Raw genomic sequence first — 27,296 nt, 5'->3', positions numbered from 1 at the left:
ATTTGTGCCTCTTCCATTGATCTGAATTTTCTGGAGCAGGGAGAAGATGGCCTGGACATCTCTGCTGAGATAAGCAAAGGTGGGTTTTAGCCAGTATACATCAGAAAGTAACATTTATTGAGAAGATTAGCCTGAGCTTAATGAAGGCTTCCTGGCATTTCCAGCCTCCATGGCAGAGAGTGCTCTTGTGAGGAAGCCATGCCATTAAGCCAAGAGGAAAATCAGGTATCCTTTTCTGCAGGTGCTACTGACCCCACACAGGTGCTGGGGGAATGCAACGCTGCCGTGTGTGCTGTGGGTCCATGCTGTGCGACATGAGGAGGGGTCTCTGGGTGCTTCCAGGAGAGGTGGTGGTGGTGCTTCCCACAGTGGAAGGATGCTCAGAGAAACTTCTCCTAGCAGAGCTGTTGCTCTGGCACTTGGTCCATCTGACAGCCCGGCAGAGGCTGCGGTGAGGGCACCTACCAGCTAGTGCTCTGACGCTGCCCAGTCAAGATAGCACTGCTAGCCTGATCCAAACGGCACCTCAGCAGAGCGTTTTGAAGGGACACCATCTCCAGAGGGTGCAAAAGCCAAAGAGGTAAGGTGGAGAGCCTTAGAAGAGAGGGGGTGAGTTGTGGGCATGTGTTGCACCAGGTCTCTTTAGATGCTAGTTGAACGAAGAGAAGTTACAGCAGAACCTGTGGGTTTGGAAGCAGCCAAGGAGGAAGAGCCAAAAAATCTGGAGGCAGCAGAAGCTGAGCTTCTGCTAGCACCAGAGACCAGTCGACCCAGCCCAAGCATATTGTTACTGTTTTATTAAAAGGGTTGATTTGGAGAATGTTGTGTTTGCAATTCAGCATCATGCCTCGGAGCCTTGATTTCAAGCCTTTATTTATATGCTTAATTGTTGCTATGGAAATTCAATATTTAAAGAGGTAATTATTGCTGATCTTGTTGCATGTGTCCATTTCTGATGTCCAGCTGTTAGCTCTTTAGCTCCAGTCTAGCAGATTAATTACTACTATTGATTACTTTGAGCTTCTCTCTTCACACCTGCAGTCTGTGTAATTAGCCAGTGGCCTCCTCTGAAAATTAGGAGCAGTTTCATTTTGGCACCTTGCCATTTCTCAGCCATGTGCATTACACTGATGAACAAAAGCAAATCTATTTTAAATAGAGATATCTGGGCAATGAACTCTTTGTATTTTTGAACTATCTGTGGATAACTCAAATTACTCTATGTTAGCAAATATTGCACCCCATTGGAAGACCACTGATAGTAAAAACTAAATAAATTCCAAGACACCGGTATTTGTTCTGACAGCCCACCAGTCGGTAAACACTGTCCTGGCTTTTTGACGTTTATTGTCCACAGTGATTTTTGCGCTAAATGGGACCCAACCATCTGAGTGCAAGCTCTTCTTCTCTCAACCTGCTTTCCTGAGGTGGAGTTGTCCTTTCCCTGTTGCATGCATGAGGGGTTTCCTGCTGTTCTTACTGGATGCTACCAGGGCACATCAGAGGAACATTAAGTCGGAGCGTAGGAGGGTATGCCTGTACCCAGGGGACCCTCATCCATCCTCTTCCCTTTCCAGGCACTGTGCTTGTCTCTGGCCATTCACTGTTTTCCAGTGGCCACCCAAGGACCGTGGCCCTTCTTGGAAAGACAAGTCTGTGCTGAATTTCCCTCCCTTTGCACATCATGGAGGCAAAGACTGAGGGTTTGAAGGCTTTGTTTTAAGAAATAAAATGTAGTTCTTTTGCCACTGGGGTCATGGCTTTCTTCTCTCAAAAAGAAACCTGTTCTTTATGTAAGCAGTGTTGCTAAGCGTAGGTCATGCTAACATCGTGCGATTTCAACATAAGCAGTGTGCTGGGAGGGGGAGAGAACGAGGGGCGAACTCTATCTTTGCTCTCTCTGGGCGAGCATCCAGTCTAGACTTATAGCAGACCAAGGACAGTCCAAAAGCACAATACGGGTGGCCTGTGAACCAAAGTGTGCTGAAATTCAGTGTTCAGGAACTAACTTTCATATTAATGCTGCATGACTGGACGCTCTCCACATTATCAGCAGTTTAACGTGCCACGGTTCAGGGTGGTGAGTCTCCAGAGTCAAGGTGGCAATGAAGGCACTCTCCGCTTCATGGGTCAAACGCCATCCCGAAAGTTGTTGCGAAGTTCAGGGCAAGAAAAGGGATTCATCTTCTTTCTGGTCGGGTAAAGTATTTGCTTTAGACTATTTGGTACAGCACCGGCCTCCGGACCAGAAGGTCCCCAGCTGGAATCTCATCACCGCCACTGTTTCTAGATTAAATTCTAAATTGTGTACTGTCATTTGGAGGCCTTCTGTGCAGGGTCTCACTGAGTCACCAGTTATTAGGAATGCCTCCTATTATCGCAGCCCTAAAAGCTATTTGAACAGAAGCCTAATGCGACTGTGATTTCCAAGGACCATTTGCTGTTATTGCTGCTCTGCTTTGCTGTGAGTGAGAGAAACAAACCAAAGTTGCTTTCAGATCACATGAAAGGGAGGGACAGGGAAGCAGTGGAGCTGGAGTGACATTCAAGCTGCCAACAAATGTAAATTCACCAAAAATAAACAATCTTTTTATTAACTAGAGCGGGGTCATTTCTACTGCAAGAAAACAAACAGGTTAATTTTCTTCAAGCTGATACATTCCCAGGATTTTGTAATTCTTCTCATTTTTCTAAGTAGCTGCAAAAAGTGGCTGCTGAAGAAGTACGCAGAGCCTATGCATTGCCCTACTCCATGGGCCAGAGGGACCTTCTCCGTAGAAGAGGAGGACATAACAGAAAGGCAAATGTCTGCTCTCTGGGAGAGGAAGGCAGTAACTTGTGTGCACAGAATGGGAAACTATAAACATAAATATTATTCTGAAGGCACACACATGCATGTGAGAAGTCTAGGTAATGTGGGAGAGTTTGGAGTCTGAACAATATAGTTTAGGGCCTGAATTTCAGACCAGTCCTGATTCTACTTTATTGCTGACTCTTTACAAGACTTCTTAGTCCTAAGTTCCCTCCATAAAATGAGAGTGGAATTTTGCCTGAAGAAGGGCCGATTAAAGTACTAGGAAAATAAGTCTTTCATAAAGAATTTTAGAAGTTCTCTTGTATCTATAGCTAAACGTGCTGTGAACAGCTTGTTCCTGTTTAGGAGGACTGATGTGAAATGGCATTGGTCCATTAGAGCTAGTGGTGCTAGGGTCAATGCTAGTTGAATATATGGCCAAATATTTGTATTAGTCCTGGGTAATACAGTTCTATATACAATTCAGCCCTGGCTCTCCCTTATCTAGCCTAGCGCTGGGGTGTTTGGCAAGGATGCGGGGCTACATCAGAGAGTCTATTTAGAGCATGAGGTGCCAGACATCTTCTTCATATCAGATGGTCTGCAACGAGCCACGCTCGCAGAAGGAGGACAGACGGCTGGCGAGGGAGAAGACAACTGAAAGCTGGGACCATTAGAGGAAGGCAGTGGTGCTGCCAGCTATTTGCCTTCTTTGTTCCCAGCTGGATATATCCCATTTAAGATGCTGCTGTCCTGTCTCTAGCAAACAGATGAGTAAATTGGGAAGGGAGTACAGCTAGCTGTGGGGTAATGAATAGGTGGCCAGGCAGAAGAGAGAGCAAACATGTTTATGCGTCCATGTTATGTGCCCAAGCGCTCACAGCACTTCAGCATGGCACAGGCTGAAGCACGGGGATGCTTTCATGGCTGGCTTGCTGTACTTGGAAATCTCTGAAATTTAGGGCTGAAGTTTCAGAGATTTCAAAGTGGCCAAAATCCCACCTACTGCAGCAGAGGTCACAGTCTCTGGCCAGCCCGAGGTACAGAAAGGCCATGCCTGCCATGATTGTCTCCCAGGATCTAAGAGCAGTAACTGATCCAATTCTGTTGAGAATTAGCAAGCCAGCCTGAAAAACGTCAGTCCTGCACGTACAATGGAGCTGCCTGGGCACCAGCTGCCTATGTTATGTGTTTTAATCCACCTACAGGCATTGCTTTTACCTAACTGAGATCAAGCCTGGGACAACTTGCTCCTACCGACACAAGGAGTGGGATCTCATGGCTTGGGGGTGCAGGTGGTGTGGATGTCCCCATATTGATGACGAGGCAGACCCACCAGACTTACAGCCTGTGTCCATGGTCAAGGCAGACCCACCAGACTTACAGCCTGTGTCCATGGTCAGGGCCAGCGTGCTAAGCAAAAGTGGACAAGCTGGAAGACTTCTGAGGCAACTGCTTTCCTCCTGGAGGAAGATAAGGCCATTGGTAACACCCCTCAGGGGTTGGTGGTAAACGAAGAAGTGCTCTATCTACAGGCTGTGACTAAAGCTGTGATTAAAGGTAATGAGTGTCTCCCTCATCCTGAAGTTCTTAAAATAAGTTTGCTCAGCAAGTCATTCAAAGGCGCCTACTGGCATTATCAAAAACTTCTGAGTGCCCAGTTCAGGAGGATCTGAACATGGGTGCTTTTGGAGGTTGCTGCCTGTATCATTCTGCTGTCTGTATCTTTAGGTGTGTAAACAGTCTGATGTGTTGCTGTGTTTAGAGTGTGTTAAAGATGTGACTTGAACAGCCTATCACCCTTTCTGAGAGGTCTCATCATTGAATTTCTCACCATTGCTGCAGCTTCTTTCCTCTTTTTACTAGATTGTGAGGTACTGCCTCCTGCCACTGTACACTTGCGTGGCTCTCAGCACAGCTGGTTGAGACTGAAGTCCTCCCGAAATGCAAGTAGTAAACAGGAATAAGAGCATGAGGTATGTATGCAGTGACAAAAGTGAGATGCTCACAGCTGGCAAGTTGTGTAGATTTGAAATGCCATAGGTTTGTAGATTTGAAATGCCATTTATTTCTTGACTCTTTGTCTCGGTGCACTGACTTTGTTCATATGCCAGGTGTTGTGTTTGGCCTCTGGCATCAGCCTGTGCAACCATCACTGACTTCTCTGAAGCTGTGCTAAAGTGCTGCACTGCGCCGTCTTTTCCTTCCCCAGGACTGAAGTTGTTTGAATTTCTATGTGTGTGATCCTTCTCCCACCTAATGACATGCGGTGGTTGCACTTTGTCTTTTGTCAGCTTGGAGTTTTCCTTTAGCCAGGTACAGCTGGGAGCTGCTTTTGAGCCCTGGTGGGTTTTTTTCACCAGTCCCATAAAAACCTGTTGCCATTGCTGGAGAACGGATCTGGGAGTGCAGAGCACTCAGGATAGGCTTCAAGTTGTGATCCGCATCTGAGGTGCTTGTTACATCCTGCTTTTCTGTGACACCAGCTCAGGAAACCCTACCGACCTGCTGCCTATAGGAGCGGGCTAGAGGAGCCGATGGCATGCTCCGCGTCAGGCTGCTCCTGCTGCACTCCATCTGCCTTGCTTAGCTGGAGCATTTATTGTCGAAAGCCCTCCTGACAGGAAACGTTCTGGCTATAATGAAGTACCTGCAAAGATTAATACGGTATTTGTTACCAAAATGTCTCCCAAACCCACAGTACTGACTTCTGTGTCCTAATTGTTTCCAGCCTCAGAATATTACCTCTTAGGTAGAGGGGCTGATGTAACCAAACTGTCTCTTGGTGTCCATTACTTACTAGCGTGGCTTCTGCATTGGTCATGAGCTAAGGAAATAACATGGTGCTATAAGGATGCCAGGAAACTCAGGACGATCTGGATTCTTTATATGACTAGCTGTCTTCTGAAAGCATTTGAAATCCACGTACTATCCTCCGATATAAAATCCCTTTCTTGAGAGCACTTATTTTATGGCTCATACTTTTTCCTCTCTGAATGTAAATACATGTACGTGTGTATGCATGTGTCTGTGCACGACATATATGAGAGATTTTTGTCCCTAAATAGGGAAAACGTGGGTTGGTCTCTGTTTTCATGAAGCCGTGTGTCCCATGCACAGTATCAGCTCTCACCCTAATGAGCTGAAGCTACATTAGCAAAATCCCAGGCAGATAAATTGACTTTAAACCTTGGTTTGATGATCCTACTAAGACATTCAATTAATTCTATTTTGCTACAAGCTAATTTATGACTTTGTGTTTATTCAAAAAAAAAATGTTGAATGTACAAATCAGTAGGAGACAAGGTAATGAATTATTCTACCTTCCTTCATACTCTTGTCTTCACACTTCACTACTATAAGAATGGAAGAGGAAATATGAAAGAAATGTCTTTTGATGTATGAAATGTGGGTATTTACTCATACTGAGCTGTATCTAACTGGTGTAAACACATAATCAAGCCCTCTAGGAGATGCTAATTAGTGCAGTAAATGTTAGTTTATTAATTGCCATTACGTTTCTCTTTGTTTCACCAGTGAATGTGTCTTTTCAGGAGAACAGATTTGATATGGTGTGTCTGTAGAATTTGTTTGTGTTCATGGCAAATGAAGACAAGTAGCCTAGCAAAGCTGTGATGAATTAACAGCGGTCCGTGCGATCAACGTTTCTGTAACGGAGTCCACAAAGTGCATGGGCTTCTGTGTGATCTGAGAAGAAAAACAACACAAAACAAAAAGCCCCAGAGGATTTGATAACAATTTTCTGCTCCATGTCTCTACTTGGTGTGTTTTTAATGAGCCCTCCAAAAGCACAGGTAGTAAAACTTTCCCTTTTTGATGTGGCAGAATACACTGCCAAGACATACTGCAGGAGAGGTACTTCAAAGGCAAACAGCCAGCAAATACAATTACATTAGGTGAGGCTGCTGGGTATAATTGAGTTCCTCCCATCCTTGGAAAGTGATAGAAGGCAGTCCCTTAACAATTCCCTCTTCCTGCTCCTCCAGCTTGTTATTATAAATCAATACTTTCCCTGTGATGTTCACATTTGTAAACTATACCATTATCACATGCTACGTTGCCTGTGTCGGGTACTGCGAGCCAAGATTATGCCTACTGGTAAAAAATAAAGGATCAAGTGAGCGGCCCCCCAGTACGCAGCAGCAGCATGGGCTGCGGAGAGGGCAGAAGAAGCTTCCAGTGGTCTGCCAGCCTGGAAGCCATCCCTTCCCCCCTCTGGAGGCTGCCAATAATTGCTGGAAATGTTCGTGCAGGGGGGTGCTGGTGCTTCTGGGAAGCAGCAGAGCGGGCTGTGCGTGTGGAGGCAGCCTGGTGTGCCAGGAGGATCAAGGTGGGAAGTGACTTTGCTGGGGGTGGATCTAGGATGTGGCTTGACCAAGCTCTCAGGACCTACTTTTAGACTTGGTATGGGGAGAAAGGCTTTGCATAGGAGGAGGAGGTTTTTTCCTTCGGTGTGGAATGTGAGCTTTTGTTGTGTTTTCATGGACTTTGGTGAAAAGACACCAGAACGCAGATATCTCTTCATACTCCTTCCCCTGTAGAATCAGCTCTACAAAGCCTTACAATACGAAACAATGAGTATCTTTCGCCCAGACATTTGCACGTGCTTTTTCATTGTTTTCTTCAATTATTTGCCTAGATAAGTTTTAGTAGGCCGCTGAAAATCTGAGGCTAGAATGCTCATTTAATCTTCATCCTTGAGAGCAAGGTTGCTTTGCAATGTCTTTGAATAGCTTGAGTCCCTAACCCTGTTCAGGGCAGCTTCTAGTTTACATTCTTACACAAATAACAACAATCCAATGTCCGAAACCTCTAGCTTGGACTTCTCTGGATGTCTGTTGAAGAGGCAGGATCCTTCTTGCCTCTTTGCACTAAGGCACGTGTCTTGCCTCTGCGCTTCATTTACTGCAGACGTCAAAGGCAGGCATGGCTGACTCTCTTCTGGGACTCTGCATGGCAACAGTGGGTGTTGCTGCTGCAGGTCTTAATTAGCATTAAGTCATTGATTTATTTTCTGGTGATAAATAATCATAACTAGCATATTAATATGTAGTTCTGCTTTGATTGGAGCACTGAATTAGAAGGTTCTGTCCAAATGTTTGCATGATGAGTGAAAAGAAAAAATATATTGGAGCACCTTTTATTTTCCAGATTGGGACAATTTAAAAAAAAATTGCAAATGTTGTGTTCAGTGTATTGCTTCAGCACAGCTTGAGCAAAATTCCACCTTATTAGTGAGGGGGCTTTTTGCTGGACTCCGGTAGCAGAAGCGTGATGGGGGATGGACCTAGCTTAGAAATTTGCTAGAAATCTGGAGACAGAAACTGGCTTGTCCTCTGAGACACGCTCCATATATGCAGAATCTATCTGAATAAATGAGCCCCTTACTTAACTGGGAACGTACTGTATATTCCATCTGCAGACTGAATGATTGCTCCATTTCAAGCCTCCTGACTCCCATGGAGCCATCTGGTACACGCTAGTTTGTACGAATAGGTGAGGATTCCTGCTAACACAACAGCCTTCAACTAGGCAGAGTGCTGATATTTAGCACTCTGCTTCACATCTGCGCGCAAAGCCGTAACAAAAACCCCAACACTTTCCGTGTTTAATATTTAAATGAACCTTCCTTTTTCTCCTGGAAAGCCAGTTGGGACAGGAACAATTAATGCAATTACATCAGAAAATGGATTGAGCTATTAATACATCCAACTAAGCTGAGATTTCATGTTATGTGGCATTGTGAATTTTTTTCACCCGTTGCTTGCTTAGGGCTGAGCAGGGAGGAGGGTGGGAGAGGGGGAGAAGATGTATGTCATATAGATATTTTTATATCACTTTGAGATATTGTCAGAAAATTAAGCTAATGGATATAATTCATGTCTGTAAGCGGTAGCGGGCTGGTCATAGGACTTATCAATAGGTATGTAAGGGTTGCATCATTTTTGGCTGCCCTGCTATGTCCAAGGTGTCTGTACGGGATTGGCAATCTGTGGCACAGCACCATGAAGAAGGTGCCTTGGTGGTAGCTGAATCACTCCAAAAGGTTTCGGTGAAAGCAGACAGAACATGGTGAATAGGGGAGAAAGGGAAGTGGGCTAAAACCCAAAGTCTGCCTCTCTACTCACACTGTTTTATTCTCTGGCACACTGATCCACAGATATATTTAAGACATCTAACATGTAGCCAGAGAGACCTGTGTGCTTTTTAGCAATTTAAAAATAATAAAGTGACCTTAGATCCCCCTTTCCCCCCAGATACTGCTCAGGAGCCCGGAGGGGAAGGAGATGAGGAAGACTTCCCAGCTGCTGTGTGGGCTGTGCTGCTGCCCTGGGCTGGACAGTGGTGGCCGTCATGCCTCTGCAGCTTGTAGGGAGCTCTCAGCTCAGAAAAGTCCCGCTAGGTCTTGCTCTCCCCAGATGTTTTGCAGAGTATAGGTCGCTTAGGACTTTTGCTTAGTCCAGGATGAGACTTCCATCTGTAATAGACACCTGTCTGGTTTTGGTTTGACTAATTTATTTATTTATTTATTTCTGCATCGGAAATGACGGTGGATCTTTCCAATAAAAGTATCTTTTTTTCAACCATTCAAGCTAGCTCTAGCTCCTGATGCGTCCTGACTAAATGGAAGTCAGTGTGAATGGTGCGAAGACTTGTGTTTTCTCCTAATGTGGTGAGTACGTGGTTTACCAGTGCAGGATTGGGTCTGTGCAGATTCTTGCAATTCACATCAGTGCAATCTCACTTTGTTTTAGTAAATGTTGCCCCTCAGACATGGGATCGCTTACAAACTGGAATCTGTGCTCACATGTCTACGGCAAAATACAGCCTGCTAAAAACAGCTGTAAGGAGCTCCCTTTGTCTGGTTGGGGTTCTTCACTTAAGTGCTTGTGGTGCCTGATTAAATTAGTAATCAGAGATATAGTCATGCTATTTTGTGACTCTGAGAGCCTTGATTGTGGATTATATTTACACACTGCAATTTCTTTCTAAATGGAGCTCTTTGTATTCAAGGACTTTAAGAGTCTTTCAGCCTGCGATAAAATCCAGTTTGCTGCATAGACTAGTTCTTGCAGTGGTGCCAAGCTCTTGGTCAGGCATGCTGTGTAAAACAGTTTTTCATTTGCACAATAAATACAGCTATGTAAAAGTTCATGTGTGGTGCGGTGGTTTTGCTGACCCTTTACGCTGAAAAACTGCACGATGGCAGACTGGAAGATGCATTGAATGCCTTCATGTCATGTTGCCTCAAAACGACAGTGTTTCCTTTCTCGTCAAAACAGGGGAGGGCTTGAACCAAAGCCACATAAATGGTAACAACAAACTTTGTGGTATTTACAATGCCTGCACAGATCCAAACCCTGTGGCCTGTCCCTCATCAAAACAATAGGGCTGGAAAGTCAGCCAGCCCTTACAGCATATTTTGTTGTGTTTAAAACCCATAATGTGTGCTAAGCCAGTGGCTCTGTCCCATGCACGTATGTAGCAGAGGTAGGCAGGAGACCTGACTCCTCTGCTGATTTTGAGACTCCAGAGTCCTTCAGATAAGCCCTGTGGGGGAACCCTTTTGGTGGGGAAGCCCCTGTTAAAAGTTTCTGCTGGTCCTGTTCAGAACAGGGACAGGAGACCTGATCTCCTGCATCAGCCCAGCTGCATTCGCTTGCAAAAGGGTGCAGGGAAAATGAGAAGGACTTGGCCCACCATGATGAGGTGCTCCAAAATGGGAGAAACCTTGGGCCAGTCTGTGCTCTGAATCAGCTCAGAGTGGGCTTTAGCCCCTTAGGGCTTTCTCTAGGCTTGGCCAGAAGATTCACCCTGGTTGGGAGGAAACTTTCCCAGGAAGGGTTTTTCTTGTTTGTTTGCTTTGTTTTTTTGTTTCTGCTGGAAACTGATGGGTTCTTATGAAAAAAATCTTACTTCTTTCTCTGGTGACATTTGATTCAAGCTCTCTGAAGAATTTCTGACCAGCTTTTGTGGGTATTTTAGTGGGTACAATTTATTTGAATATCTTACATTGATAGTAACATGAAAGTCCTGTTTGTAAATGTATTAGTGGGACTTAAAACATGTAATTCTATTCCTTGCTTTGCTACCCTCCTGCAGCAGCACTTCAAATCTCTGTGCCCTAATTTCCCTTCCACCCATTACGTGCCTTCTCCATAAAAATTCTTTGGAACTAGATTTTCATTACTTCCTTGTGCTAGAAAATGGAAATCTGATCTCACTTGGGTCTTTGTATTTTGTAATGTAAATAATATTCAATTAGTGGAGTACCTTTAATGATTATTTTGAGGTATCCTACCAGCTACAGTAGCCATTGAGTCTATTAGGATGGTGAAGCCTTTGGATGAATTAACAGACCAGATGAACAGATACAACTCGCACACTTATAACAAAATTAATTCTTTCCAGAAAATGATAGTACCATCTTGCAGATTGTTGGAATGATGCTGCCTACTGGCATTTTCCTTCTGCCACAGATATCTGCAAATCACTCCCCAGTGAACTGAAGAGTCCTACAGGATGGCAAATGGGTCAGGAATGCCCCCGGCGTGAACTCTCTTTTGAATTCAGGGGGCTTCTGTTCAAACAGCTGGAACTGCATTTGCCTCTCCTATTTTCTCTTCTAGCCTAGATGCAGCTACAAGCCTGTTGAAGCAACCTGCCAGGAAAGAAAGTCTGAACTGGTGGAAAAAAACCAAACCACCTCTTGCGTGATAGCAGCTATACTCACTGTGACATCATGCCTCAGTGAGGCTCCTATCCCCATCCTTGGCCAACAGCAGACGCTTGGTGAAGAGTGTAAGAAGGGTGACACGAGTACGGTGATACACGTCCAAACACCCTCCTGCGGCTCCGTGGCACTTGACCACGGCTGGTCACGGTTCAAGCTGGCGCAGGGACCTGCCAGCACGAAGGCAGCCATCGGCGGGACCCCAGAGCCAAGCCTGAGGGGTTGGAGGGGAGGGCAAGGAGGCACACACAAACGTGGAGAAGAAAGGGTGTCCCCCGGGCAGGCTGGAGCTTGCCTGGGTCATTATTTAACAGCCAGCTCTATCCAATTGCAACGTGCTGTCTCCAGTACAGTCCCGCCTGATCACACTCAAACCAGCCTTGGTTCTTCAATAGCTATTTAAATACACTGGTTATTGTATCTGGTTTTGCTACTGGTTCTTTTTGGTAAGCGGTGTTTAGTGATCTTGCCCTTCATAGCAGAAATGTGACTGTTTCAGGATTTGGTCTCCGTTAGGTGTTTGATTTGGGGTCTCCCTGAGCTTGGCTCAACGTCTGCTGAATTGCAGGAGCTACAGGCTACCCTCCAGCCTAATTTAGGTACAGAAAACTATGGCGCGTAGGTGCGGTCCCACCCGGCCCGTTCCTTGGTACATACAGCCTAGCTGTGATCTTGAAGAAACCTGTTCCCAGGGGCTCCATGTGTTGTTCAGTGTTAATGGTAAGTCATAAAATCCTAGCCCAGGCTTCCTCCTGAGCCCAAGTGCCTCTGCTGGCAGCCTGCTGCTCTTGCTCCAGGCTCCTCCGCTTCACGCATTCAAATGCTTTTATTTTCTGTGGCTGGATGTAATGGGACTCACCTGGTTCAACTGCCAAGCTCAGTCAGCAAAATAATCTTGAGTCTCTATGAAGTTTTCTCCTGTTTTACTGCAATGACTGGATTAGTGCTCCCCTCCCCGAAATGTTAACATCTCCTCCCCTGCCACCAGAGAAACCCCGAAGCCCTCCAAACCATCAGTGCAGGAACTAAAACTGTCACAGTCGTTGCAGTTTCCATAGGTAGCATCTTTTGTGTTGGTTAATGAGCTTTTTGAGGGCCTTATTACTATGGCAGTAGAACTGCTTGGTGGCTTGTGTGGCACAAATAAAGTGGGACTAAAATTGTGACTGCAAAAGTTGAAAGGAATACAGTTACTGGGTGTTTGTTAATTCCATCTTTGCAGGAGGATAGCAGCTGCTTTTCTTTTCTTTTTTAACAGATGGAGTGATTTCTCATGTAGTGTTACAGTAATGACCAACGTGACACAGAAGGAAAATTCTGTGACAATATGGTGAGCAAGATCTTATTGACAGCTCCACTTGGTTGTAATTTGTAAGCTCTATATTGTTGCTCTATTCTTTTTTTTCTCCCCCCCACCTCCCAAATGCTGCCTGTCTTTTCTGCCATATAGAATTAGATTTCAAGTTGAATGAAACAGTTTAATTTTAAGGACTCTTAGCTAAAAGCTGTTCAAAATCTTTACCAGGATTTACACCCCATCATAAGTTTAAAAAAATAAAAAATCACTGCATTATGAAGTAATGGTGCGAAAATTATCCCCTATTTCATTTCTCTGTTGAGATTTCTGTCTTGATTTCTCCTGTAGCAGCTGATACCCTCTCAAGGACAGGACTTACCCGCTTTGCACAAGGCAGCCTAGCCCTAGCATGAAGGCAATGCAACTAAGGACCAGCCCAACAAGAGGGCACAGCCCAAGTGTGTGGACCACGAATGACCAGGGAGGAGTGCTTGTACCTTGCCCTATGACTAAACAGTGTGCAGGGGCTGGAAATAAGTCCAGGGACATGATTATCAACCAAAATCTGCGGCTTTTGCCATGCGTAGAGGTGCTCAGAGCAAATGCCATCACCCATTTGTAGAGGAGCTGAAAATCCAGCTGGAGACACCCACCCACAGCCCCTCTTTTGCAAGGCGTGGTTAGCTCTGTGTCACTATGTGCATTTGGCTGCATGCATAAGGTAAAGGGCTCTCAAAGTCCTCATAAGCGTCTCAGTAATCCGTATGGGGAATAAGTCGCAAGGCAATATATCTATGGGATAGCTGGGATGTTGTTCTACTCTTCCTTTGAATCTATTAAGTTTGAAACTTGAAAACAAAAGAAAATAAAAAGTGAATCTTAACTCGATGCTGTAAAAAGTACACCAGAAATGTTTTTCTAAAAGGGAACATCATGAAATAGCAAAGATGCTATTTGTCTGTGGATGATAAGGAATACAGACAGAACGATCCAGTGGCTTCAGCAACAGCGTAAAGCAGAACTGCAGAGAATATCGTGGCAGTAGGAGGACAGGTGGAGCTTGTATGTGCTGCAATCCTGACCACCTCTGCTCCTGTCCTGAGGAGTCTATAGTCATCCTTGCTCCTGAGAAGTGTGGACTGGCAAATTCTGCTTTTGGAAACAATTCCCTAAGAAATAGTCCCAAGGGTTGGTTTCCATGCTTGCTACCAAATGCCAGTGACTCTTACAGTCCTGTTATACGCTGCGTACAGTGCAAACACAGCCGTTTCTTGATAACAGGGAGAGATACCCCTAAGAGAGTCATTTTCCTTTACAGTCCATAAATGAGACTTACTTTTTATGTGTCCTGCACACACAAAACAAGGCTGTTTTAATCTCTGTAGCAGATTTGTCTTTAATTTCTGGAACTGGTGGAAAATTGTGATATTGTTTTTCAGAAGGTTAGTTAGAATAGGGGGAGATTAGACTGATTCTGTATTTCGCATTAACTGCCTTTTAAAATTTCTCCAAGTGAAGGGCTACCAGCCTGCTGCTCAGTGACTAATAAATTTGATTCATCCTCACTCCCCACAGGGTTATCCTCCTTCTTACTAATGTTTGACATTTTACATTTTAATTAAAATCACCCTCCAAGCAGCAAACCACTAAGAGAATGACAGATATTCTTACTGCAACAAGATATAAGCAAAAGGGCAATTCGCTAACTATATCTTCGATAGTGCGTCTCACGCTCTACATGACCACCTAATGTTTATGTGTGTGTGAGAGACAAGGCAACACTTATCTTAACATCTAGGGTATTTCCAGTGTCCCAAGATGCTATCGTTTAATGTCTGCATTTCAGTAGGAGCAACTGGGACTCAGGAGTAGCGGTGCTTGGTTGGTGCTATACAAACACATACATAAAGTTTTGTAGCCTAAGAGAAGGGAAGGAGGGCAAAGAGGAGCAAAGTAATCTGAAGCTGTGAAAGCAATTGCAATGAAAACGCTGTAAATTGTGTGGCAGCTGGCTGCTGGCTGCCCCAGCCATCGCTAAGGAGCTGGTTGTATGGGACCTCCCTGCAGAGAGGAGCAGAATGAGAAGGACCGGTGGATAAACCTGGTGGACAGGCGTAGAGAAGGTGTTTTTGTAAGGGCCTGTACTAACGAGCATGTTAAAAATATCATCACAAGAAGCTGAAGAGCAGGCAGCAAAGCTGGTGTCGATGACAACGTGGAGATGGCTGGTGGGAGACGAAGCAAGAGGCTATAGAGTGCACAGGTGAAGGTGTGAGGCACGTGAAGCTGGAGACCAGCGTTACAGCATGCTTGGAAGGAAGGGGAGATGATGCTACCAAAAAGGATGGATACCCTTTGCAGAGGTGAGTCTGTAGGCCTTGAGAAGGGGAGTAGCAAAGGCCTGGAAAAGTGCTTTGATTATTTGAACAGAAAGAAGGAAAACCTGAAAATATAACAATGGAAATTTTTTTAACTGGTCTGTACGTATGGTAGAGAACAGATAATCCATTGAAGATGCCCTCTAGGGTATAGAGCTTGATAAATAACAAGATGGTGAAGCTAAAGGGACAAGGATGGATGCAGGCAGAGGGTCAGAGCAGTGCTCTAAATACATTGGGGAACTGGTGCCTGACTCTGTATGGAAAGACAGAGGAGGGAAAGGCATCGATCCCATGGCTTGGGAATGGCGTCAAACCCAGAACAAGCACTTCCGCTTATGAATCTTAATTACCTCCGACAGAAAGCTCTGGTGACACTTGTCCAGGTGCTCATGATAAGCCAGTTTTTTTTCAGATGACGGTGACTGGACGTGTGCAATGTGAAAGATGCCATCTTTCCTCTCCTCATGCAGTCTAAGAGCACGTGGCTATGTTGTGAGAAGGCAGTGACACAGCCTACGCCTCACTTGTTTCTAACCTAATGCAGCATCTTCTTGACTCTCACTGGCCTCTCTTCCTCCATCTCAAATCCAGCAACAAAAAATATTTTTCTCGTATGTATTGTGTCTGCTGGTATTGAGGATTTTATTTCAAATGTCTTTAGAAAAGACAGCATGCAGGAAAACCTTGCAAAATCCTGCAAGTTACAGGCTTGTCGGGGCCTTTCTGAATTATGATATGAACCCCAAAAGAATAGCGGAGAAATGACAACTCCCTTTCATGTGGTATTCTGGCTGCCCTTAGGAGATGAACAGTGAAATACGTGACTTCTGAAGAGAAACATACCTCATAGAGAGGAAGAAGGCTTAGATATATTGCTATGAATACATGGGGAAAGAAGGAAAGCTGTAAGACAGACAGCAAGCTTTTGTATTCACAGCTCATTTCTCCTTTCTGGGACAGAAAAGTTAGAGAAACATGGTAGTTCCTCTTACGAAGCTTAAATGATCCGCATTTCAGCATTGCCAAAGACAGACGATCAAGTGGGACTAACTGGTCTCCTGTAACTCCAGGAAGAGACCTGGTTCTGATTTGCTGGAATAGCTGCTAGATAGCAACAACCCTGTGGCATGCCCTGTTGGTAATAACAGCGCACTGAATAGAAGGTGTTATAAGAAATATTGTTTGTGTCTCCCCATGACTTGGTGCCTAGGATGGAATTTACAAAAAATGGTAGAGCTGCCTCCTTCCGTCTGGACGTCTGAACTTTTCATGGAGGAGGCGCTTGCGTTAACCCTGGTGGAACCACATGGACTTCCTAAGGGCCATCGCTGGGCATCTTTGCGCGCTTATGACGGAGAGGACCCTGGCTGTTTTCAGAAGCGAGTTTCTTTCAAAATTGTAAGGGTGTGCAGATGCTTTGTCAGGCTCTGAGTGCCCATGTGCACATGAAAATAGGAAGCGGACGCCGTCTCTTTGAGGAAAACAGGTACAATGCTGTACAGGTTCCTGCCCTCTGCCAGCCATCCCTCGGACATATTGACTCATGGGTTAGTCTACACAGACATATGGAAGGAAAGAAATCCGAACTAGCTAAACGATCTGAATTTAAAGTGGATTGATTAAATTGCATTAAATACCTGTGTAGATGTTCTTGTTCAGAATTAAAGTAAAGTAAGGTAAGTCTCATAAAGGCCAAGTTAATGCCGAAGGAGAACACGTACATAGAGATTTAATGCATTTTTAACTAATCCATTTTAGCAGCTAATTCAGATTAACCGTACTCGGCGTTCCTCTCTGGGAAGGCCCTTCAAGGGAACAAGACATGGAAAAACACCAGGCTCAGAAGTGCAATGTTTTTAAACATCTAGCACTGTCGATTACAAAGCAGATAATTACCTCCACGGCGCTCCTGAATTGAATGGCTGCATGCAGACCTACCCGTGTCGGTGCTGCCGGAGGGGGCAGCGGTCCTGGGAAGGACCTGCCAAGGGCATCCTTGCTTCCAGGAAGGTGCTTTGGGAAACGGCGCAGCGTGCCGTTAAGGCCTTGGCTAACCTGCCGCTACGAGGAATTTTGATCGTTAACGAGACGTCTGTGCTAGCAAAATGCGTCCTCCTCTCAACGCGCGTGGAGTCGGCTGATACCTGTCCCTGCTCGTTGTTTGCGTGCAAGAGAGGCAGGATGCGGTGTGAATCTTAATGGTTTCCCTCCTACCTGGAGTGATGTATTCTTGGGCCAAACGCTGTTTTACTCCTATGTGTAAACCAAACATTGGTTAGCCCTGTGCAGTCTCTTCTTTAGTTTAAAAACTAAAAATCTGGACTTTAGGCTTTATTATTGATTTTGAAAATATATTGCGAACAATAACTTAAAGGGAAATGGGAGATTATGAATAAATAATAAGGTGCATAGGTGTACAGGGAAAACACAGCAGCCCATAAATATAGTTAAGAACTCAGTTGTACAGTAAAAAGAAAGGGTATAAAAATGTAGATGACTAAAGCAATATGTGTGCAGAGGAATAATAATCTACCATGAATTAAAATATGCAAGTATTGGGGACTAAATTGCTTTTACTACGCTATACATTTTTTTAAAGTACCTAGAGGCCTTCAGGTATAAGTGCTAAAATAAAAATATTATTATTATGGATTTTGGGGGGCAGATGAGTTGGAACTCAAGGATGTCCCCTGTGCCTTAGCTCTATTTCATGTGGTTAAATGCACTGGGCCAAATTTATCCCTGGTCTGCTATATTTACTGTTGAAAGCACTTTAGAAAAGTGCATATTAAAGCTATATCTAAAGAAGCACTGAATTCTGAACAGGCATTCAAAGCAAGGCAATAAAACCAAAGATGTTCTCTCAGGTCAGTTTAGTTTTGGGCGAGGGGAGCAATTGCTCAGTCACATCGGTCCAGTGAATCTGAAACAACAGTGCGTGAAAAATATGGTGGCAAAATAATGTCTCCGTGTGGGAGAAGTGCTAATGCTAATCGCTGGCTAGGCTGCTTCTCAGTTTTTACTCATGGATTTTATCCTAATTTTTTTCACTGATTATTATTCTCCCCCAGTGACCACCAAGGTAACTTTTCTCCCTGTTTCACAGGGAAATTTGAGGCCAACGTTTTTGCTGCATTATGAAGTTCATATAAGAACATTCTTCATATCGCCTGTGTGCAGCAGCCTGCAAAGCAGTCGTGGTTTTCATGCTGACAGTGAAGGAGCTGGGACTGAGCCTTGGAAGACGACACCAGGACTGCAGTACCTCCGATGGGTCTGCAGCCCAAGAGGCTCCCTGTGCGCCCACAGAGCAGCAGGTATGTTGTGCCACTGTCGCTGCCACAGCTGGCTTGGGCGATACTTCGGTAATGAGGGCAGCGGTGCTGCCAGGGCACAGCTGCTGGCGTGACGAGTGCCAAACAGGCCAGATCTGTGATTTCTTAATCTATTTTAGATTCATCTCCCATTTGCTCCAGAGCATTGGGCCCTTCAGGAAGAACCCACATGACTTTAAGGAGACGCAACAAATATTCAGGAAAGGTAAAAGGAAAGGAGGGGAAGAACTCAGTTTTCTATCATTTATTTATCCATATTCAAGCTATTTTTACAGGGTTTGATAACACCTGTGTCCAAAACAGCCGGTTAAAACTTGTGTGGAGGAGCTGATGTTCTCTGTAGCCTTACTTCTTGAGCAGCTGTTTGCCTACAGCATCCTGGTCCAGCTGTGTTGTCCTCCTTCCTTAGTAATATCCAGAGCCTCCCGTGGCAGGGCTGCAGCTGCATGAAAGTGAGGGTGGCTGCTGAGCAGGGTCACATTTGGAAGAAGAAAAAGAGTCACCTGGGAAGCGTGTGAAATACCTCCCCAAAGAAGGGAAAAGCTGCAGGCAGCGGGATGTGGAGAACATGCTCGCTGGCTTCTTGTTGTGATTCTGCAGTGATAAGTTACAGGAGAGCAGCTGAGTGGTTGATACTGCGGCTTCGTAATGTCTAGATGCATCTTGTGTAATTTTGCAACTGTGTTTTCAACTTGTCATTGCAGAACCTGGCATGGCCACACGTGCAAAGTCCCAGTTTATGAGAGAAGGAGGAAAAAGGACTTGCACCAGTGGGTGACCAAGCTCACAGCACTGTTTGTGGTGATTTTGTTTGCCTGTGCAAAGTGTAATTGCACCTAAATCGGTTCATTTTCAGTGCTGCAGCCGCCATTCAAAGGTTAATCCCACATACTACTCTGTTTGGCTGATAGAAAGGAGCTGGCACACTGGGGCTCCGTGTGGCGTTTGCTCAGCGTTCGTGCAAGTGGCTTCTTCAGTGTGCACGGGCTGCAGGGCGCAGCATAAACCTTCATACCTGGGGGGAAGAGGATGCAGCGCAGGGGTGAGTCCATGGCCCCACAATCAGCACTGCTGAGTACTCAAAGAGAAAAATGGTCGGGGACAGAGCTGGTAACAGTGTGACGGTAATGAACTTATAGCATAAAAACTCTGGTAAGAGATCGAACTAGTCCATGGCAGGCAGCAGAGTTTGAAGAGGTCGTGCTCCCAGCCTTTTTGCTCCCTGGAGGAGCAGGGAGTCTTGCGCAGCCACTTTGATGCTTCTTCCTGTTTTTGTCCCCGTTATTTAAGTGCTGTGCTCTGCAAAGAAAGAAAAGGCAGGGTTCAGTCTTGGCTGACCCTGGTTTGTGTCCGTGCTATAGCAAGGTGGGTGTGTAAGCGTTGAGAGGCGTGTATGGAGTTAATGGGGAATACACGTGAGAAATGGTATCTGTCTTTCCTGGATGCTCTTGGGCGTGTTGGCATGTAGTACTTGTCTTCTGCCTTTTTTTTCCATTTCTGGTAATTAAAAATGTCCCTGCTAGTTGCTGTGCAAACAGCTTGTACCTCTTATGGCTTGGACTTGGTATCCCACACCTTTCTGTGCAGAGGGGGTCTTGACCTCAGCGCAGAGGCTGTGCTTGTATCAGCAAGACCGCTTCAGCCTGCAAAGGGCATGAGGAAATACGTGAGGAAAAGATCAATTTTCTGTTTCCTTTAAAGTATAGGGATCACCCAGGCTAAAAGGATCGAGGTGTTTTCAGAAGCGCACAAGCATTTTGGGATGGCTCCTGTGCCTTCTGGGAGGTTTGAGTCACGTGGAGGATGCCCCGCTGCACTGATTGAACATGAGATGCTTGCCAGTAGTCTCTTCCCTCCTAGTAAGGTCACGGCAGAGCTGCCACTGATGTTTAAGGCTGCGTGGCTGCAGACTAGAGCAGGTGTGCAAATCGTTCCTAGGGATCATGCTTTTTTTTGGTTACAAGCGTGGAAATAAGGCTATCCTTTCAGAAAGCCAATTTAAGCCCCCCCTCATTCTTCAAGCCAAGCAAAGTCCTTTCTTATCATATCCTTTTTTTTAATCACAAAAGCATGCTGTTTCTTGAACAGAGGTAGCTGGGGGCGGGGGAGCGGGGCTGTCCGTATTTTGCCTGCGTAGCAATGCAATTTTGTTAAAACTGTGAATCAAGCAGTTGGAACAAGAGAAGAGAAAGTGTACATATTACATGAAGTTTCCGTGTACATGAAGTGTACACAAAAGGGTACATGAAGTTTCCGTGCAAAACTCGGTGACACAAAAAGAGCAACTCTCCATCAGCTCAGTGCCTGAGCATGTTCTCTCTCCAGCGATGCAAAGAATATCATTACTTTGTTCCCTGGTGAAAGTGCTCCCAAAAGCGAGGAAAGGCAGACTGAGAGCGGACTGCCCTGATGGCCCGGTTTGAGACCTGGCCTCATCTACGCAGCGGTGCCGCACTGACCGGAGCGAGGGAGGAGCGGGTCGAAACGCAACATTGCCGCCCGTGCTGAGGGCTCTCGGGTGCCTCTGCTCTGCCACCCCGAGCCATGGAGGAGCCAGGACTGACCCCCTTCAGCATGGGAGGACAGGGGCAGCTCAGGCCAGAAAGGTTCAGGCACACCCCGCTGTGAGAGGGCTTGAGAGAGGATTCTCGAAATAAACCCTGCAAACGGTTTTTGGGGAAACTACTGCCTGTCCAGAGGGACTCCCAGCCTGGGCAAGCCCTTCCCTGCCATCCTTGTGGGCATGTCTTCCATCAACAGGGGCCTCAGGAGCTCACGACTGGGCTCAATAGCTCTTTCCCTTTGGTTGCTCCTGGCATTAAAGCCTCTCTTTCTGCTCGTTTCTGTTCTACAAGAGGGCAAGTGACGTTTTGCCCGCTGCATGGGCAGGTTGTGAAGAGGGGAAGGTAAAGCCCCTCAGACGAGATAAATCCTGTGGGCATCTTGTTTTGCAGAGCCTCGTGCCCCATGCTGGATTTGAAGCACCGAGAGCTGCCGGCCACTTTTCCAGGTCAGGGCCCCAAGGCATCGGCGTGGAGAACTGCAGTAGCGGGACTAACGCAGCTCGGGCACAGTGCTAGGAGACAGGTGTGAGAAAGAGAGAAGAAAAAGCAATACCACCTCATTTTTGCCCACCTCCTTTGTTTCAGATGGTAAGTTTTGCTACCTTCCCTGTTGCAGAGCTGATGGAGGGCGGCAGCAGCGTGCCCAGGCTGCCCTCCTGGGTCACGGCAGCCGCGGCGGCTTGAAGGGGAGCGTGGTGGGCTGGCTGGATCAGAGAGCGTGCTTGCAAAGAGAGCAAAAGTTTACATTTGTCAGAGCAAAGTGAAGAAGCATGGGATCGGAGAACACTGGGTGCTGCCATATAGGCACCATAGCCCCAAGTCTAATGGGTAATAGAGTCATTAATTCTGCTGATTAACTTGGCCTTGGGGTTCATGGAAATGACATCCACCTCCTTTCTTTTTTTCTTTTTTCTTTCTTTCTTTTTTTTTTTTTTTAAGCTCAAACTGTGGAACAAGGGAGCATAAAAAACCAAGCTAATTAGAGAGAAATCAGGAGAAAAGAAGCAGGGAGAGAAGAGAGACAGTCTGAGCATTAATGAGACTGATTTGGGAAGAGGATGTGACAAGCTCTTCAAAAGCATTATTGTCAAATGTGTCACTGTTTCATAGATGGCTAGTGCTACCTTTGAGCTTCACGCTGATAGTTAATGATTTGAAACTATAAAAAGATTGAAAAGGTAAAAGGGAAAATGGTAGACTCGACTGGATTTTAATGAGAGCCCCCCCCTCCCCACTTTTCCCTTTTTCCGTGTGCAGCAGCCTTGGAAAGTACAAAAAAGTTCACTTTCCCCCTGCCCGCTTGCTCTCTCAAGGCAAAAATTGTTTACAAAGGAGAAGGGAGAGTGCAGAGGTCCATCCATCTCGCTCTGCCCACCATCCATCTCCCCTTCACCAAACCATCAGCTCCCCCATCTGCTGTCAAGCGGTGGTGGGGTTGTGGCTGTACAGGCAGAGGGCTGACAAAAATAAGCTGAGATTGATGGAAGAGACAGCTATAGCTCTTGTTTGTTTTTTTGTGACGTGCTGAGCAGAAGCAGTCTTCACACTGTGAAATGTAACAAAGAAATCTAAAGTGATTACGCAGGTTCATTTGTCAGTATCACTGCTCCAGCTATTGCTGTGTGCGACAATGAGATGACAAGGCATTTATTGCTGATGGTTGGTTATTAGCTGCATTATAGGAAACATTAGCACAGTCTAGGATACATAGACCAGGGAGACAATAGCTTTCTGGGCTCCAAACTCAGCAGGGTAGCCTTGTCATTAAATTTGGTAGTACCAATTTAATTTTTTTTAAAATAAATTGAAAGGAAACTTTCAAAACTAAATCTGTAACCCTGCATTTACCTTAAGACTGATCAGTGTGTTTTCTTTGGATGCTACATTTTGTATCAGAAAGGCTACGCAGCCCAGCAGGCCAACAAATCTCCTACAAAGAAAGATGCATCAGAAAAGCCTAATGATACATTGGCTCCTGGCCGATCCCATCGCTGCCCTCCAGCCCTGACCTCCACAGTGCTCCCGCTGCTGCCGGGATGGACCAGGTTCTTCTCAACCAAGTCACCTATGAACGTACGAGGAGAAAGGGCAAGAGGCATCCGTAATCTTTTGTTTTGATCTTTGTCCTGCTTTTCTTGTCTTTCTCAGACCCACCCATTTTTTGCTTGTCTTGCCTGGGTCCTTTAGGGTCAGATCTTGGTAGCTCTCCCATCCTTGCGAATGGCCCTGTAGAAGTCACTGGAAGTATTTGACAGCGAGGGCTAAATGGGGAAAGTAAAGGTTTGGCATCCCTGGGACGTGACTGGATGACTGCCATGTTTATTAAGCTGTAAAAGAACATGCCTGTCCTATGGCAAAAGCTGTATTTGCACAGTGGTGTGAAGCCAGCCCTCCGTTCTGGGGTGAAGTGCCTACTTTTTGCAGCCTTTCAGTACTGAGTTTTGCAGTAAAAACAGAAATTCTGGTGGTGGCTCCTTCTTTTCAAAGAAGGTTTTTATTATCTAATTCATTTTCACATTAACTCAGTCAGTGAGCAATATATTCCCTGTTTCACTTTTTCTGACACTCAGCTTCAGTTTATTTTGTGCTACCCTCAGATTTCCAGAATGCCCCAGATTTTGGCACTGACAGCACTTAAATAAACTGTAACAGTTGTCCTGGGAAAGTTGGAGGTTTTGACAGCTGCATGAGGGATCATGGGACTTCAGCCCATAAAATACCAGTGCAAGGGGAATTACAATGTTTTAAAAAACACTATCACTTGATAACATTGTAAATAGCAACAGGAGCTGGATTTGAACAAATTCAGGCCAAACCCAAGTATCTTTGAATTCAAAAGTGAAATTTTGCTGGAATTTCTTCATCACCAGATTTGGGTGAATCAGATGGAAAAAAAAAAAAAGAAAAAGATTTTTCTTTTTTCTCATGTTATGAAATTTGTCATATTCTTTGCCCAATATGTTGTCTGCCTAGTGGTGAATTTAATCTAAACTGTTTGTTCTGAATTCATCGACAATACTGGTAACCCAAAAAGATTCAGTCAGACTCAGACCCTTAAGATTCAGAAGTCAGGTTGTAAATTTTGTAGCATTTTTGAGGTTAAACCCAAATAATAATTAGTCATTTTTCTTTAAACTACGTTTACCAAACGTGTGCGAGAAAAGAATTAGTACTGTCAGCTCTCTGACATTTACCGAGCAAGGTGATTTTGCCCTCCACTAGATGTGCTCTAAGCCACGTCATCTGCCTTTGCCCAGCAATTAGTTTTGCCCGGAACTACCAAACTGTCTTCCCCAGTTTCTACATCACTGTGCCCTTCTCTCATTATTTCTGCTCTTGTGCTAATTTTGTCTTCTCTTAACTTCCAAGTTCCTGCTGAAATCCCGTGATTTCAGTGAAAGCAGAAAATCGAGGGAGCTGATAGCACTGTGAATCACTTCAGTATCAATTAAAGAATGTGTGCCTGCTGAGCTAGGGCCCCTTGAAAACAGAAATGTCCCCCATAAAATGGACAGATAGCAACACCTGTGATCCAGCTTCCAAACTGGGATCTTTTGTAAAAAAACAGAGCAAAGAATTTAGTTCAGTAATAAAAAAGAATAATAATAAAATAATAATAATTTTTAAAAAGTCATGCTCCTTCTCCCCAAACACCATGAGAGGTTTTGAAAGGGTAGCCGATAGGTCTAAATCTGTGGTGGCAATCCAGAACCAAATAAGGATGAGGTATCTCTTGAGGCCATAAAGCTTGAAAGTTGTCACAGAAGAGGCACCTAAACTCTCAGAAAAGAAAGCAATCTCTATTTGAGAGCACACAGGCATTTCTGACGAGTAGGGTCTGATGAATCAGCATTTCAGCTAGTGAGTTAATGCAGCGTTTGGCAGCTAAGCTAAAAAAAAAAAAGAAAAAACCCTTTGGCATGAACTTTGTTTCTGAGATATATGCGGCGTGTCTTTGAGAAGTGGGAAGGTTTTTGAAGTTATAAAGGAGGCTGTTTTAATTTGGGGCAGGCTCATTAACGAACACAGTTTAAAAACATAGATTTTGTTCCCTCTGTCTGTGCGCTGTGCTTCACGCTAAACTTGGCAAAGACAAAAAACAATCCAAGAGAAGGTATCTGTATTGGAAGATAAAATGCGGCAAAGGCAGCCTGCTCTATGGCTGGCTCAGATCAAGTAAGGGCTGCATCTAGCATACCCACTGCATGGCATAAACTAGAGCTAAAGCTATTAAAGGGTATGCTAAGATGATGTGTCAAAATTTCATTTAAATCCTCCTGCAATCAAAAAGACCAATCCTTTCAAATAATTAGTTGTTAAATATCAGTTGGCGTCAATGGAGTTTTGTCTAAAATGGAAATGGTGGGGAGCGATGTAAAGAAGCAGTTAGCAGCGCTGCGTGTTGGTCCCACCTTTTATCACAGCTGTTTCACTCAGCCAGAGGCACATCTTGTTCTTTGTAAAGACTGAGTCCTGCTTCTGCTCCCGCTCTTCTCAGGGTTTTCATAAGGAATGTTAAGTCTGGCTTTCAATATACAAATTATGCAGGAAGGGCAATGTCTGCATTTTGGCTGAGGCTAAAATGTTAGACTAAAACTTAGACATCAGATCTACCAGAATTTGTACACGAGAGAGTAGCAACTAACTGATGACACACTGATAGAAAATGGATTTTAAAAAAAATATTGTTCTTTCCCCTTTGCTAAATTTGCAAAGAGTGAAGTATTGACCAGCTATCCATTACAAACAACACACAGGCATTTCAGTCAAAGGTTTTTGCTGTTACTATTAATCATTATTTGTGTTGTGACTGAGCCTCTGAAGGCCCCCTAAAACCAGGTCACTGATGAACCAGGCACAACAAGTATTAAGAATTCACAGCCTAAATGCACGAAAGAGCCAGGAGAAAGAGCTGTCTCATGAAAGCCACACAGTGAGCTGCTGCCGAGAACATCCGGCCCGAAAACCGCCACAGAGTCCCCGTGGCAGCCGCTGCCCGAGCGGCATGGGTGCTGCCCTGAGCTGAGCCGCGGTGGGGCTGCAGGACCCGGCTGAACTTCTCTGCCCAGCACTGGGCTGGCAAACATGGCTGAGTGGCTGGGAAACATGGCTGAGTGCCTTGGAGGTGGCACAGCAGCCTTTAGCGTGGTGCCGGGTATTTGTGCACCCACGGCACGTCCAGAGGTGGGCTCTGAAACGCCTGCATGGAACTGGCCACGCAAGGTCTGCCTCCTTCCGCCGGGCTGCATGTACTTTCCTGTATGCATGTGCAAAAAACACCGACGGAGAAAATCAAAGTAACGAGCAAACGTTCAAAGCTGACCCTGAATGTTTGTGGCCGGTAGATGACAACAAAACTCATTGCAGCGATGTTTCTCAGGATGACCTGTGGAATTTTGCTTTTAAAGGTTAGATGGTAAAAAACGCTGCTTTGCTGCTTGTAGGGAGGAGAGTTTAGCTGTAAGGTCACTTTGTTTTCGCACTCTTGGAAATGTTACCTCCACCCTTCACAGGGAATGTAAATCAAGTAAAAAACCACCCAGCAGGGTTATCAGGGTAACACTAAATCAACACCAGCTGCAACTGCTAGGGGTGAATGTAAAATTTACAGTGAGGCATATGTCTATTGCTACTGAGCGATTAACAGTCTTTTCAATTAAAACATGCAAAGACCAAGATGATTTTTTTTTAACTGGTCTAAAGAAAAGCAAACTCGGAGGCCAAACTCATCCAGGTTTTCTGTTCTGTGTTCATGATGTCTCTAAATCAAGACTGTATTGCAAGCTGGAAGAGGATAGAGAGGAGGGCAAACTTTCCTTTCAGCAGTTTTAAAAAACTGCTGACTAAAATCTGCATCTATCATCTTGTTATTGAAAAGTATAAGTAAAAGGTGAAAGCAAATTGTGTCTGATATGGGATGTTTAGTTGACAGACAGCTCATTGTAACAGATGTGGCTCCTTTTAAATAGCACCGTAAATGAGATCCCAGAAAGACAAGGACAAAGGCTAGGAGAGAGCACTTAGACTAATTAGACAGAGAAATCCATTTCCTTTTTAACTGAATGCTCCTCTAAATGTGCAGAGATTTCCAAGTTACAAAGCGCAAGCAAAGGATGGAGACTACAGCTATCAGTTCATAATCTGCAAGGCATGGAATAACAATAGTCCTC

The 27,296-nt window shown here is 45.1% G+C and overlaps 1 long non-coding RNA gene across 3 annotated transcripts in view; it reads left to right on the top strand.

Moving 5' to 3' along the window:
• Positions 1 to 27,296, top strand: part of LOC142406675 (uncharacterized) — a 51,200-nt gene that overhangs the window by 13,958 nt on the left and 9,946 nt on the right. The window contains exons 2-5 of one of the 3 annotated variants that reach the window (XR_012774659.1): positions 12,808 to 12,879; positions 18,334 to 18,544; positions 18,682 to 18,767; positions 21,517 to 21,714. This is a non-coding gene — a long non-coding RNA (uncharacterized LOC142406675). Of the gene's footprint in view, positions 1 to 12,807; positions 12,880 to 14,790; positions 15,210 to 18,333; positions 18,545 to 18,681; positions 18,768 to 21,516; positions 21,715 to 27,296 lie in introns of those variants that run through there. The other 2 variants (XR_012774658.1, XR_012774660.1) reach the window with 2 other exon arrangements.

Source organism: Mycteria americana, chromosome 2, assembly GCF_035582795.1.
Source record: "Mycteria americana isolate JAX WOST 10 ecotype Jacksonville Zoo and Gardens chromosome 2, USCA_MyAme_1.0, whole genome shotgun sequence".
Lineage (NCBI taxonomy): Eukaryota > Metazoa > Chordata > Aves > Ciconiiformes > Ciconiidae > Mycteria > Mycteria americana.
This window is presented reverse-complemented; position numbering and strand designations above follow the sequence as displayed.